Source organism: Ursus arctos, unplaced genomic scaffold (genome assembly GCF_023065955.2).
Source record: "Ursus arctos isolate Adak ecotype North America unplaced genomic scaffold, UrsArc2.0 scaffold_13, whole genome shotgun sequence".
Taxonomy (NCBI): Eukaryota; Metazoa; Chordata; class Mammalia; order Carnivora; family Ursidae; genus Ursus; species Ursus arctos.
Genome location: NW_026622797.1, coordinates 48,803,143 through 48,815,888, shown reverse-complemented (window position 1 = coordinate 48,815,888; position 12,746 = coordinate 48,803,143). Strand labels below are relative to the sequence as shown.

At 38.4% G+C, this 12,746-nt stretch overlaps 1 protein-coding gene across 3 annotated transcripts in view; it reads right to left on the bottom strand.

Annotated features, from left to right (window-relative positions):
- CDK19 (cyclin dependent kinase 19) overlaps positions 1 to 12,746 on the bottom strand; it is a 164,539-nt gene that overhangs the window by 108,794 nt on the left and 42,999 nt on the right. The gene's annotated exons all lie outside the window — the stretch shown is intronic.

The following is a 12,746-nucleotide window of genomic DNA, read 5'->3' as shown; positions in this document are numbered from 1 at the left end:
AAAGCAATCATTAGCAAAGATTCAGTGTAAACCAAAATTTTTTTAGAGAATTTATTTGAGAGAGAGACAGACAGAGATAGCAACAAGCAGGGAGGAGAGGGAGAAGCAGGTTACCTGCTGAGCAGGAAGCCCGATGTGGGGTTTGATCCCAGGACCCTGAGATCATGACCTGAGCTAAAGTCAGACGCTTAACTGACTGAGCCATCCAGGTGCCCCTAAACCAAACTTTTAATATAAAATATATTCTTCCTATGAGAATTCTTGAATTTCAAATCAGATTTACTTGTTACAGAGGGTAATATAGCAAGTAATGCCAGACTTCCTTTTCGAAATATTTTACTAAGAATGTGCTGTGTGCCAGGCATTGTGTTGGGCTCTAGGAACAGGAGGAAGAACAAGATGATCCTTTCCCTTGTGAACCTTTACACTGAGAGGCACACCAGCAAGGGACACAATCTGATAAGCACTACAGCAGATGTATACGCAAAAGTACATCAGATAAAGAATGGAAAGGCTTTGGTTCTGGTGGAGGGGATAGACAGAAGGCTTTCAGGTAAATAATTTTCAAAGGGAACACCTGAGTGGACCTTGAGAGATGAGTAGGATTTCATTAAGCAAAAAAGAGGGGTCAGGGCCCTACGGACACCAAAAATATATGGACAAAGTCTGAAGATTAAAACCTATGCTATATTCAAGAAATTAGCAGAAGACTTAAATAGCTGGAACACGAGAGATGAAATAACATAAAAAGAGCAAAGTAGAATTAGCATTGTCTTCTATGGTGTGCTAATAAGTTGGCATTCTTCCTGTACAATGAATGGGAAACCATCAGAAGTAAGCAAGAGAAATATATGATCAAACAGGTATTCTCGACAAGCAGACAGTGTGCAGGATGGATCAGAGGATTTAAAACCAGAGGTTGGGCAAATAGTGTAAAAGCTCTGGAAAGAGTTGATAAGGACCAAAATCAGAGTAAATACAGTTAAGAATGGAAAGAATGTATGCAAGAGGCATTCCAGAGATAGACTCATCTACCGTAACCAAATATACATAGGCACACTGAAGGCATTAAAGAAATACTTGATGCATAAATGTGTATGCACATTTGTGTATGTGTATGAGAGAGTTGAACAGCCAGAGAAGCAGCTACAGATGACTGAGATTTCTAGCCAGAGTCTTGTCTCAGTAAAAATAAAGCCACTTACACTACACCTTCTACACTACCCCCCCAATAAAGAATACTGACAATGAGCCAGTTCACAAGTAGAGAATAAATTCATTTTGGACACGGTGATTTTGAAGTGGCTACTATATGGCCAGAAGAAGATGAACAAAAGGAAATAACAGAAATGGAATCTGGAAGAGAAAACATCACTACACTGGGAACTGTTAAAACCATAGAAGTAAATGTGATCACAAGAGAAAGTGCACAGCAGAAAAAAAGAACTGAAGATGGCAGCCATTGCTCCTTCATATCATGGCACCTACCTACCAGGGTAAACTAACAGTGCTCACAGCAGAGGTGAAGGGACTTCCAGGGCCCCAAAATCCACTGACGGCCAAAGAACTTAGAGGATTAGGGGCGCTTGCATGGCTCAGTCGGTTAATCGTCCAACTCTTGGTTTCAGCTCAGGTCATAACTTCATGATCATGGGATCGAGCTCCACGTGGGGCTCTGCAATCAGTGCAGAGTCTGCTTGAGATTCTCTCTTCCTCTGCCCCTCCCACTCATGCTCTCTCATGCTCTCTCTCAAATAAATAAATAAATCTAAAAAAGAAAAAAAGAACTTAGAGGATTAAAAATAGGACCCATAACTCACAGCACAGAGGAGGGGTTGGTAAGCCCTCCTCTAATTAATGCCACCCTCCAACAAGCTACAGGAAGAGAAGCTTTCAAAAGACCTTGAAAGGCAAATCTAGATGTGAGACACTCTACAAGAAAATTGGCCTGGCTCCTAAAAAGAAAAAAAAAAAATTTTTTTTTTTTCACCAAAAAGGTAGATTGGGGGTGGGGGGGAGTCTATTCAAACATGTAACAATCAATAGTGTGCATGAAAATCTTGACTAGACTGTAGTTCAAATAAAAAAAGAAATCAGGGCACTGGGTGGCTCAGTCAGTTAAGCACCTGACTCCTGATCTCAGCTCAGGTCTTGATCTCAGGGTTGTGAGTTCAAGCCCTGCACTGGGCTCCACACTGGGCATGGAGCCTACTTTAAAAAAAAAAAAAAAAAATTTTATAGACCAGACGATTTTATCATTGTTAATTTTTATTTTTATTTTATTAATTTTCTTAAGTAGAGGATAATTTGTGATGGTTATGCAGAATATCCTCATTCTCAGGAGATACAGATTTAAGTAGTTTTGGGGTCTCATGTTATAACACTGGCAATTTATTTCAAATGGTTCAACAGCAACAAAGGACACACACACAGGTATATATATATAAAGAGTGAGAGATAAAGCAATACAGAAAAATGGAAACAAAACTGAATCTAGCTGGAGGGCATGTGGATGTTCACTGTTCTACAAACTTTTTTGCTTTTTTAAAAATTATTTATTTATTTGTCAGAGAGAGAGCAAGCGAGAACAAGCAGAGGAAGCAGCAGACAGAGGGAGAAGCAGGCTCCCCACTGAGCAAGGAGCCCGATGCAGGACTCGATCCCAGGACCCTGGGTTCATGACCTGAGCTGAAGGCAGACACTTAACCCACTGAGCCACCCAGGAGTCCCTAAACTTTGCTTTTACAAAGCTTTCTTAATAGAACAAAACTGAAGAGGAAAATAACTAATAGGCAGCAATTAGAGAGTTAAAAGAAAAACAAGGAAGTTGTATACGGAAGCCAAAAGACAAGTATTAAAACATAGCTGGGCAAAAGCATAGAAGCACAGTCAAACAGGAGGCAAGAGAGGAAAGCTGGTCGTATTTGGCAGCTACTGATGTTTTGCAAGAACATGGACCAGTAGAACATGCACTTTGCTCAAACTCTCTCAAGGTCCGTACCATACTCTACTTTGTTATTAGAATTACTTAGAATTGACTCATGTCTTATTTCCCAATTCCCAAATGAGGAAGGAGAGACTATCTTACTCATTTCTCTATTCTTAAGGAGCTAACAAAGTGCCTAGAAAATAGTAGAAACTAAACATTTGTTGCACTGAAATAAACATACTTATTAGTCTTGATAAACTTAAAAAATATTTTCAGCATATAGAAAATCTGGAAAATCTTCTTTAAAAAGTATATTTTCTAAAGACAAAAGTAAAGTATTCTGGAAGATAAAATAACAGTAATAAGCAAACACCGATACTTTTTAATGGAAAAGTAATCATATCTAAAAACTTACCAGAACCCTACTATCTCCTTCTAGAAGGAAAGGAGAAAAATATAAATATTTTGTCATTCTCAAACCTAGCACTGTCAGACCAGATAGAACTAGATCAACAACTTGTTCCTTTGGGGTACATTTCATATTTCAGTCTTCACAAAATCATCGCAAATAGTTAAGTCTCCATGAAAAATAAATACTCAAAAGAAATTAACAGTAAAGACTAGAGCCATGGCACTGGGGGCAAGAGCACCTGGCTCCAGGGGTCCCAAGCAGACCAGGTTTGGCCACTTGCCGCTGACAAAACCCAAAGGCAGAGAGGGGGGTGTGGTGAAAGAAGAAAGGAATTTATTTCCATGAGGCCAACAGCGGGAAGACTGCAGACTAGCCTCTCAAAGACTGTCTCCAAACGGGTGAAACTATTTCCAGGTTTATATAAAGAAAATGTGGGGCAAAGGTGGGTGGGTACATGCATGTAGACAGTGAAAGTCAAATGGATCATTGTCATGGAGTCAGTCCGGGAGGGGGTCTTATAGGCTCAGGTCAGTCCTTATTGCTTCAGTAGGTCGTTTCAGTTCCCATCAGGGGATGCTCTGCCCTCCAGGTCTTCTGCCTGAGCCAAAAGACAAACAGGAAAGAAAGACCCAACTAAAAAGTCTGAGTCAAAAGGGAGGCAGCTGATGTCCTCTTTCAAAATTCAAAGTCAACACTTAAAATTTAAATATATATCAGTTTTTCAACATACGACTCAAGTTTCTGCCAAACTTAGACCACTAAGGAATCTTCTTTTGATAAAATTTAGGTATTGCATGTTTTCCTGGCTGACCTTTACTACTGTGATAATAGAAAATGTGATATTGTGATAGAATAAGAAATATATATTTTGGTCTGCCTCCAGGGTTCCTGGGTCACATCTCTTAACACCCTTATAATTTCCTAAGTGTTTAGAGCATAGGAGCATCTTTTATTATAATATTTGGGTTTTGCTCCTGGAAAAGCTCCAGGGGATAAAAGTGAAAGAAACTCTTTTGTTATTCATAACAAGCCCCATTCAACCAGACCTGAGTTTATGTTAATGAGGTGATGTTTAGAAAGTTCTTCATTAACCACTGGATGGGGGCTAGTTGATAGGGGGAAAACTAGATGTTGAGAACTTTCACCCCACCCCTCAACCTCACCCACATCCCCAAGAAGGGGGCTAGAGGTTAAAAATCAATGGTCAACAATTTAATCAATCATGCCTACATAATAAAGCCTCAACTCTGAAGTACAGAGTTCTAAGCGCCCTAGATTGGTGGAGAAGAACACATACACTTGACAGGAGGGTGGCATATCCCAAAACTCCATGGGGACAGAAGCTCCTGTGCTCCAGACCTTCCAGAAACAGACCCGGCCCTATATAGTCTTCACCTGGCTGTTCATTTGTATTCTCTATGTATCCTTTGTAATAAACCAGTAATCTAGTAACTAAACTGTTTTCCTGAGTTCTGTGAGCCATTCTGGCAAATGACTGAACTTGCGGAGGGTGTCTTAGGAACCTCCAATTTGTAGCTGAGTTGGACAGAAGTTGTAGGTGACTTGGGAACCCACCACTTTCCATGGGGGTCTGAAGCTGGGGGCAGTCTTGTGGGTCTGAGCCCTTAGTTTGTGGAGTCTGCCCCAACTTCAAGCAGTTAGTGTCAAAACTGAGTTAAATTGTAGGATACTCAGCTGGTGTTGGAGAATCGGTCCGTATGAGAAAACAGCCACACATCTGGTATCAGAAGTGTTCTGGGAAGTGCTAGGTTTAAGTAGAATTGTGAACACAAAGAGAAACAAGAGGTTTTCCTTTCGGAGAGTCTATTTAATAATACGGTAAGTATCCTTGCTAGATCCCAAACCATTTGAACCATCATAATCCACAATCTCTGAAATACACTTGAAAGAAAAAAGTTGAAATCCTTTAAAGGACTTTACTTAAAACTTTAATCAGCATAGGCCATAAATGATAAAGTCAAAAGTCAGCTATTAGCTATTAAGAATTAATTTTCTTTTAAAAGTTGCCATGGAGGGGGTTCCTAGGTGGCTCAGTCGGCTAGGCGTTTGACTCTTGGTTTCAGCTCAGGTCAAGATCTCAGGGTTGTGAGACTGAGCCCTGCGTCAGGCTCTGCACTCAGTGGGGAGTCTGCTTGAGATTCTCTCTCCCTCTGCCCCTCCTCCCACTCATGTTCTCTCCCTCTCTCTCTCATAAAATAAATAAGTAAATAAATAAGTAAAATCTTTTAAAATAAGTAAAATCTTTTAAAAAATAAATAGAAGTTTCCATGGAGGTTCACCTGAACTAGTTTGTATAAAAAGTCGGGTAAACCTAATGTTGTCAAATGATCCTTCTCATGAGAATGTCAACCTAAGACCAAAATTTAGTCACTAAAAAGCTAAAAAACAAGATGTTAAGAATATAAAGCTGCTGCTCACCCAGGAAAAAAGATAAATACCAATTATAAGAACCAGCCAATCAACTCATAATTTATGGGGAAACAATGTATTTTTTCTGTTATCATTAAAACATCTTTAAAACATAAAAATTAGTATCATCCAATAGCACAACACATTTATAATAAGAGTTATAATAATAGCTACATTCGTATGGTCCTTAGTATGAGGCAGGCACCACTTTAAAAGCCTCACCTATACTAACTCTTTTAATCCTCACAATATGCTGAAGCAGATACTATTGCCATTCCATCATACAGATAAGGACCCTGAAAACAGAGAGGTTAAGGAACTCACTCTAGATCACACAGCTAGGTAAGTGGCGATTCAGGATTTGCCTGGATCTAGGAAGTCTGTCTCCAGAGTCTGTGCTTTCAATCACTACAGCTTCATCTCTTCTTATTCCCCTTCCGGAAAAGGGAACAGCATGTACCACAGGCAAAAGAGTACTATGCATCTGAAGTTCAGTAAGGCTGATTTAGAATAGGGGAAAGCAAGATAAAGCTAGGGGAGGAGGAGGCAGGGCCAGATCAAGCAGAACAGGTAAGCCACATTAAAGAAACTGGACCTTTTTTTTTTATTTTTAAGATTTATTTGAGAGAAAGAGAACTGAGGGGATGTAGTGTGAGAGAGACTCCCAAGCAGACTCCCCACTGACCGTAGAGCCCAGCATGGGGCTCAGTCCCATGACACTGAGATCATGACCTGGGCCGAAAGCAAGAGTCGGACGCTTAACCAACTGAGCCACCCAGGTGCCCCCAAGAAACTGGACTTTATCCCAAGAAAAAAAGGATTTTAAGCAATCTGTGTGTTTGTGATTCAATGTTTTTGGTAAGTTGAAGTTGAGAGGACTGTGCCGTTGTTTAAATGGAGATGCCCAAAAGGCATTTGGATGAACCAAGAGCTTAGAAGGGAGATGGGGACTGGAGACAGATGTGATAGCATTTAGAAAATGAAATCTTGAGAACAGAAGAGAGGACAGAACCCTGAAGAACATCATTTAAGAAAAATGATCCTACACTAAAAACAATGTAAACAACATGATTTGGTACTTAACGCTGATAAGTGGTTTCTAATTATTTACTTTACTCTGGTCTTCCCAAACTAAACACTAAGTTCACGGAAAACAATGGTTACCTCCTCTAGGCCTCTGAAACTCCACAGCCTTAGCATATTAATGGCTATCTGTGAGATATGAGGGAGGGATAAATAAAACATACTTGATTTTAGGAAAATCCTTTTTTTTAAGATTCCCTTGATCATCCATTTCTCCCCAGGCTTTTGCTCTCTCTGCACTTGCCACACTGATTGCTCTAAGATAAGGTTGGGAACTGATGACACGGGCGTTATGCAGTGCTTCTGTGATCTACTCTCTCATACTCAAAATCTAATGAGCCAACCCAGTTGAAATGATTTTAAGAGAAAAATGGAGGAGAGGAGTTCTCATTTAAGATAAAAGACAGGTTCAGACTGTTAAGGGACTTGATTTCAGGTCAGGTCATCGGATCAAACCCCCCATCAGGATCTGCACTCAGCATGCACTAAATCAATCAATCCATCAATCAAATCTTTAAAAAAAAATAAAATAAAAGACAAAATTTGTTCTATTGCATTTTACTACTACAGCAGGAATTTTTCTTATATTTTTATGTTATATTGTCGAATCCCAAAATACTTCCTATTTTTGATCCTCTGTCTTTTCCACAGTGATAAATCCCCTTGATCTCTCTTTCCCCTTATTATTCCTATCCATTAGACAAGCTTTCCAGAAATTTTGTAACACTCCAGTCTAAGGTCAAAGCTCTCTTCTCTGCACTCACCAAGTACAACTCTGTATTATACACATGACATTCATCACATACCACTTTGTATGGTACTTTTCCATAATGTATGATTTAGAGAGCATGGGATATGGAATTATACACCTGATATACTAAGTCACACAGTTAATAAGTTACTTATACCTTCAGGTTACCAGTTTTCGCACTTGTAAATTGAGAATAATAGTAACAACACTGTACACTGTTTTGAAGATAACTGAGATCACATATATAAAATGCCTAGCACTGTGTCTAGCTATAGGCTCAGTAACTGTCAGTTCTTGCATCAAAATTGTAAACTTTTCTTAGAATAATATGAAAGAAGTCCATGAATAGACACTTCAATCAGAATGCTTGGGAAGGGGGGCACCTAGGTAGCTCAGTCAGTTAAGTGTCCAATTCTTGATTTCGGTTCAGGTCATGATCTCAGGGTTGTGAGAACCTGGGCATGGAGCCTGCTTAAGATTCTGGGGACACCTGGGTGGTGCAGTTGGTAAAGCGTCTGAATCTTGGTTTCCACTTGGGTCATGATCTCAGGATCGTGAAATCGAGCCCCAGGTCAGGCTCTGCGCTCAGAGCAGATTCTGCCTGAGATTCTCTGGCCCTTTCCCCACCCCTCTCTAAAATAAATAAAACTTAAAAAAAAAAAAAATTATCCCTCATCCTTTCCCTCTGCCCCCGCCCCCAAAAAAAGAATGCTTAGGAAGTGACACAGGAATATGAGTTTTTGGCAAATATCAGCAAAAATGGAACATAACATTTGAAATTAACATTTCCTATATGGATAATAAGTTTTCTGAGAGGAGGTGTCATTATCATGTGTGCCTTTGTAGCCATCACAATACCTATCAACTAACAATCAAATATTTTATGGATTAATTGATTAGAGGACTGATGTTATTCGTTATCTCCCTTTTCTACCTCCTTTCTAACAGAGGTTTACAGTTAAGAGTCTAGAATTAAGTTTTTCATTCAACAAACAGTTTTGCCTATTGTAATGCCTATTGGACCCTGTAAGTGTTATAATACAGTGAGGTAAAATCTTTGTTCTATGGAAGTTGACAAGAGAGTAGAGGAACTAAGTAATGTGTGCAGTTACTAAAGGTATTATATGAAAAACTGCCTGAATCCCATAATTTAAAATACTTTTATAACCATCAATTTAATCCTATCTTTCTTTTTTTTTTAAGAGTTTATTTTTTCAGTTGAGAGAAAGAGCATGAGCGATGGGGAAGAGCCAGAAGGAGAGGGAGAAGCAGACTCCCTGCTGAGTACGAAGCCTGTTTCGGGGCTCGATCCCAGGACCCTGGGATGGTGATCTGAGCCGAAGGCAGATGTTTAACCATCTGAGCGCCTCTAATCCTATCTTTCTTATAGAAATTTCAGTGAAGGGAAGGAGTCCTCCTATGACCTAATATGAGTAGTACATTATATCTCTTATACTACTGATAAGGATAATCTATCGAGAATGTCATACTTCATAAAGAGAAACTAGATGGTTTCCCTGCTAAGATCAGGAACAAGGCACTCCTATTCAATATCACACTGGAAGTCCTAGGGAATACAGTTAAGATAAGGAAATAAAAAGTATACAGATATGATTGCCTTTGGAGAAAATCCTAAAGAATCAACAAAAAACTCCTGGGACAAATAAATGATTATAGCAAGGTTGCAAGATACAAGGTTAATATACAAAAGTCAATTACCTTCTTATATACCAGCAATGAAAAGTTGGAATTGAAATTAAAAACACAATAACATTTACATTAGCACCCAAAAAATGAATAAATCTAGGTATAAATCTAACAAAACACGTACAAGATCTATACAAGGAAAACTGAGGAAAGAAACCAAAAAAGATCTAAATAAAGGAAGAGATATTCCATGCATGTGCCTAAGAAGACCCAATATTGACAAGATGTCTGTTTTTCCCAATGTGATCTATGGATTCAACAAAATCCCAATCAAAATCTCAGCCAGTGATTTCGTGGGTATTGACAAAATGTCTCTCAAGTTGACATGGAAAAGCAAAGGACTCAGAATATCCAACATAATATTGAAGAAGAAGAGAGCAAAAGACTGATATTACCCAACTTCAAGATTTACTATAAAGCTATAGTAATCAAGACAGGGCAGCACTGGCAAAAGAATAGGCAGACAGATTAACAGAACGGAATAGAGAGTCCAAAAATAGACCCACATAAATATAGTCAATAAACTCTGACAAAGCAACAAAGGATAGCATTAGAGAAAAAACAGTATTTCAACAAATGGTGCTTGAACTAATGGACGTCCACATGCAAAAAAATTAATCTAGACACAGACCTTGCACCCGTCACAAAAATTAATTCTAAATGGAACATAGATCTAAATGTAAAATACAAACCAATAAAACTCCTGTAAGATAATGGAAGAGAAAATCTAGATGACCTTGAGTTTGGAGATGACTTTTGACTAAAATCTAAAATTTCTGCTCTGTAAAAGACATTTAAGAGACTAAAAACACAAGCCACAGATTGAGAGAAAATATTTGCAAAATATGTATCTATTAAAGGAATGGTATTCAAAATATACAATCTAATATTGTTAAAACTCAACAATGCATGGCGCCTGGGTGGCTCGGTTAGTTAACTGTGTCCGACTCTTATTAATCTCAGCTCAGGTCTTGATTTCAGGGTCGTGAGTTCAAGCTCTGCGTTGGGCATGGAGCCTACTTTAACAAAACAAAACAAAACCAACTCAACAATAAGTGAACAAATAAACCCATTTTAAAATGGGCAAAAGATCTACACAGACATCTCACCAAAGAAGATAGGCAGATGACAAATAAGCATATGAAAAGATGGTCAACATCACATGTCATTACATGGTTGCAAATTAAAACACAAAATGAGATACCACTATATACCTATATCTTTTTTTTAAGATTTTATTTTATTTTTTTGACAGAGATAGAGACAGCCAGCGAGAGAGGGAACACAAGCAGGGGGAGTGGGAGAGGAAGAAGCAGGCTCATAGCGGAGGAGCCTGATGTGGGGCTCGATCCCAGAACGCCGGGATCACGCCCTGAGCCGAAGGCAGACGCTTAGCGACTGCGCCACCCAGGCGCCCCCTATTCACCTATTAGAATGGCTAAAATCCAGAAGATCAAATGCTGACAAGGATATGAAGCAACAGTAAAGCTCATTTATTATTGGTGGACACACAAAATGATATAGCCACTTCGAAAGAGTTCGGCAGTTTCTTACAAAACCAAACATTCTCTTATCATATGATCCAACAATACACTCGTTGGTATTTACCTACATGAATTTAAAACTATATCCACACAAAAATCAGCACACGAATGTTTATAGCAGCTTGATTCATAATTGTCAAAACTTGGAAGCAATCAAGATATCCTTCAGTAGGGGAATGTTTAGTTTAAATAAACTATGGTATATCCAGATAATGAAATGTTATTCAGCACTAAAAAGAAATGAGCTATCAAGCCATGGAAAGGCATGGAGGAAGCTAAAACGCTTATTACTAAATGAAAAAAGCTAATCTCAGGCTACATGCTACGTGATTACAACTATGCCATTCTGGAAAAGGTAAAATTATAGAGACAGGAAAAGACCAGTGATTGCCAAGGGCTCAAAGGAAAGGAGCCAGGGATAAATGGGTGGAGTACAGGATATGTTCAGGGCAACAAAATTATTCTGTATGATATCATATTGATGAATACATGTGATTGTACATTTGTCAAACCCACAGAATATCTACAACAAAAGAGTGAACCGTAAGGTAAACTGTGGATTTTAATTAATAATGATGTAACAATCTGGCTCACCAATTACAGTACATGTACCACACTAAAGCAAGACATTAATTATAGGAAGAGGAGGCAGTAACGGAATATATGAGAACTCTCTGTACTTTCCACTCAATTTTTCTGTAAACCTAAAACTGCTCTACAAAATAAAGGCAATTATTTTTGAAAAAATACTTTAAGAGCCATCCGTTTCATCACATCTTTCTCATAGAAACTGGGGGGTGAGGACCTGGGGAGGAGAGTCTTTCTCTGCCTTGACAGAAGCAGAGCTTTATATCTTTTATACTAGTGCTTAGAATAATACATTGAGATTCTCAATTGGTAACAAAATATACCACACTCAGAAGAAAATATAAGGCTGTAGAGCCAACTAGCCTGAAAATGAAGCATGAAAAGGCCTTCAAGAAATTACTTCCAATATTACTGGTAAATAGAAAATATCCTCCAACAGGCCACCGAAAAGAGAAAAAGAAAGGAGAAAGGGCCTAAGAGGTAAGGTTGCAACTAACCACAATACACAGTCTGAAACTCATCTATCCTCTCATTAACTATCTCCCAGTTAATAAAAGAAGCTTCTCTGAATAGGAGAAAAATGAAAGAAATATTTATATATATATACACACATATATATGTACTAACTTTGACTTTGCATAAGGTATACAACCCACGTATAAGGTATAATGTGCAGCCACTACAAATAAAATTTCTAGAAGACATAAGGACACCATTCCTCTAATTCCCATTGAGAATCTCTCTAAAAACTAGCCACATTATGAATGTCATATCTAAGAGTATATTTTGTTAGCGGCTACAGATTTTTGTAAAAACAAAACAAACAACAACAAAAAACCTCTAAACAAGTATATCCAAAGAAAGTTCATAAATGGTTTTGTAAGTTCACAGAAAGTAGTATCTATAATATCTGGCACATAAAAGGCAAAATGTTTCTATTTTTTAAAAACATCAAAGAAGCACTACCCAGGAAAGGTGTGTCACATTACTTTCTTAAAAAGTAACTCATTAAGAAGGTCTCTATAAAAACATATTTTACAAATACGTGGGATGTGTTTGTTTCTCTACTGAAACAAGAACTAACTTGAGAGAAGAGCATATTAACACATTCTGAAAAGAGAGGTAATTAACATATTGGAAACTAACATTTTTGGCACATGGGACCTCCAGCAAGAATGTCTATCCTCTAGTCATGAGTCACGGACCAGGCTGCCTCTATTGTGAAGCAATCTTTCAGTAAAAGGAGCAGCAGGGAAGAATACAACAGATGAATAATGACTTGGACAACTTCCCAGGAAGAAA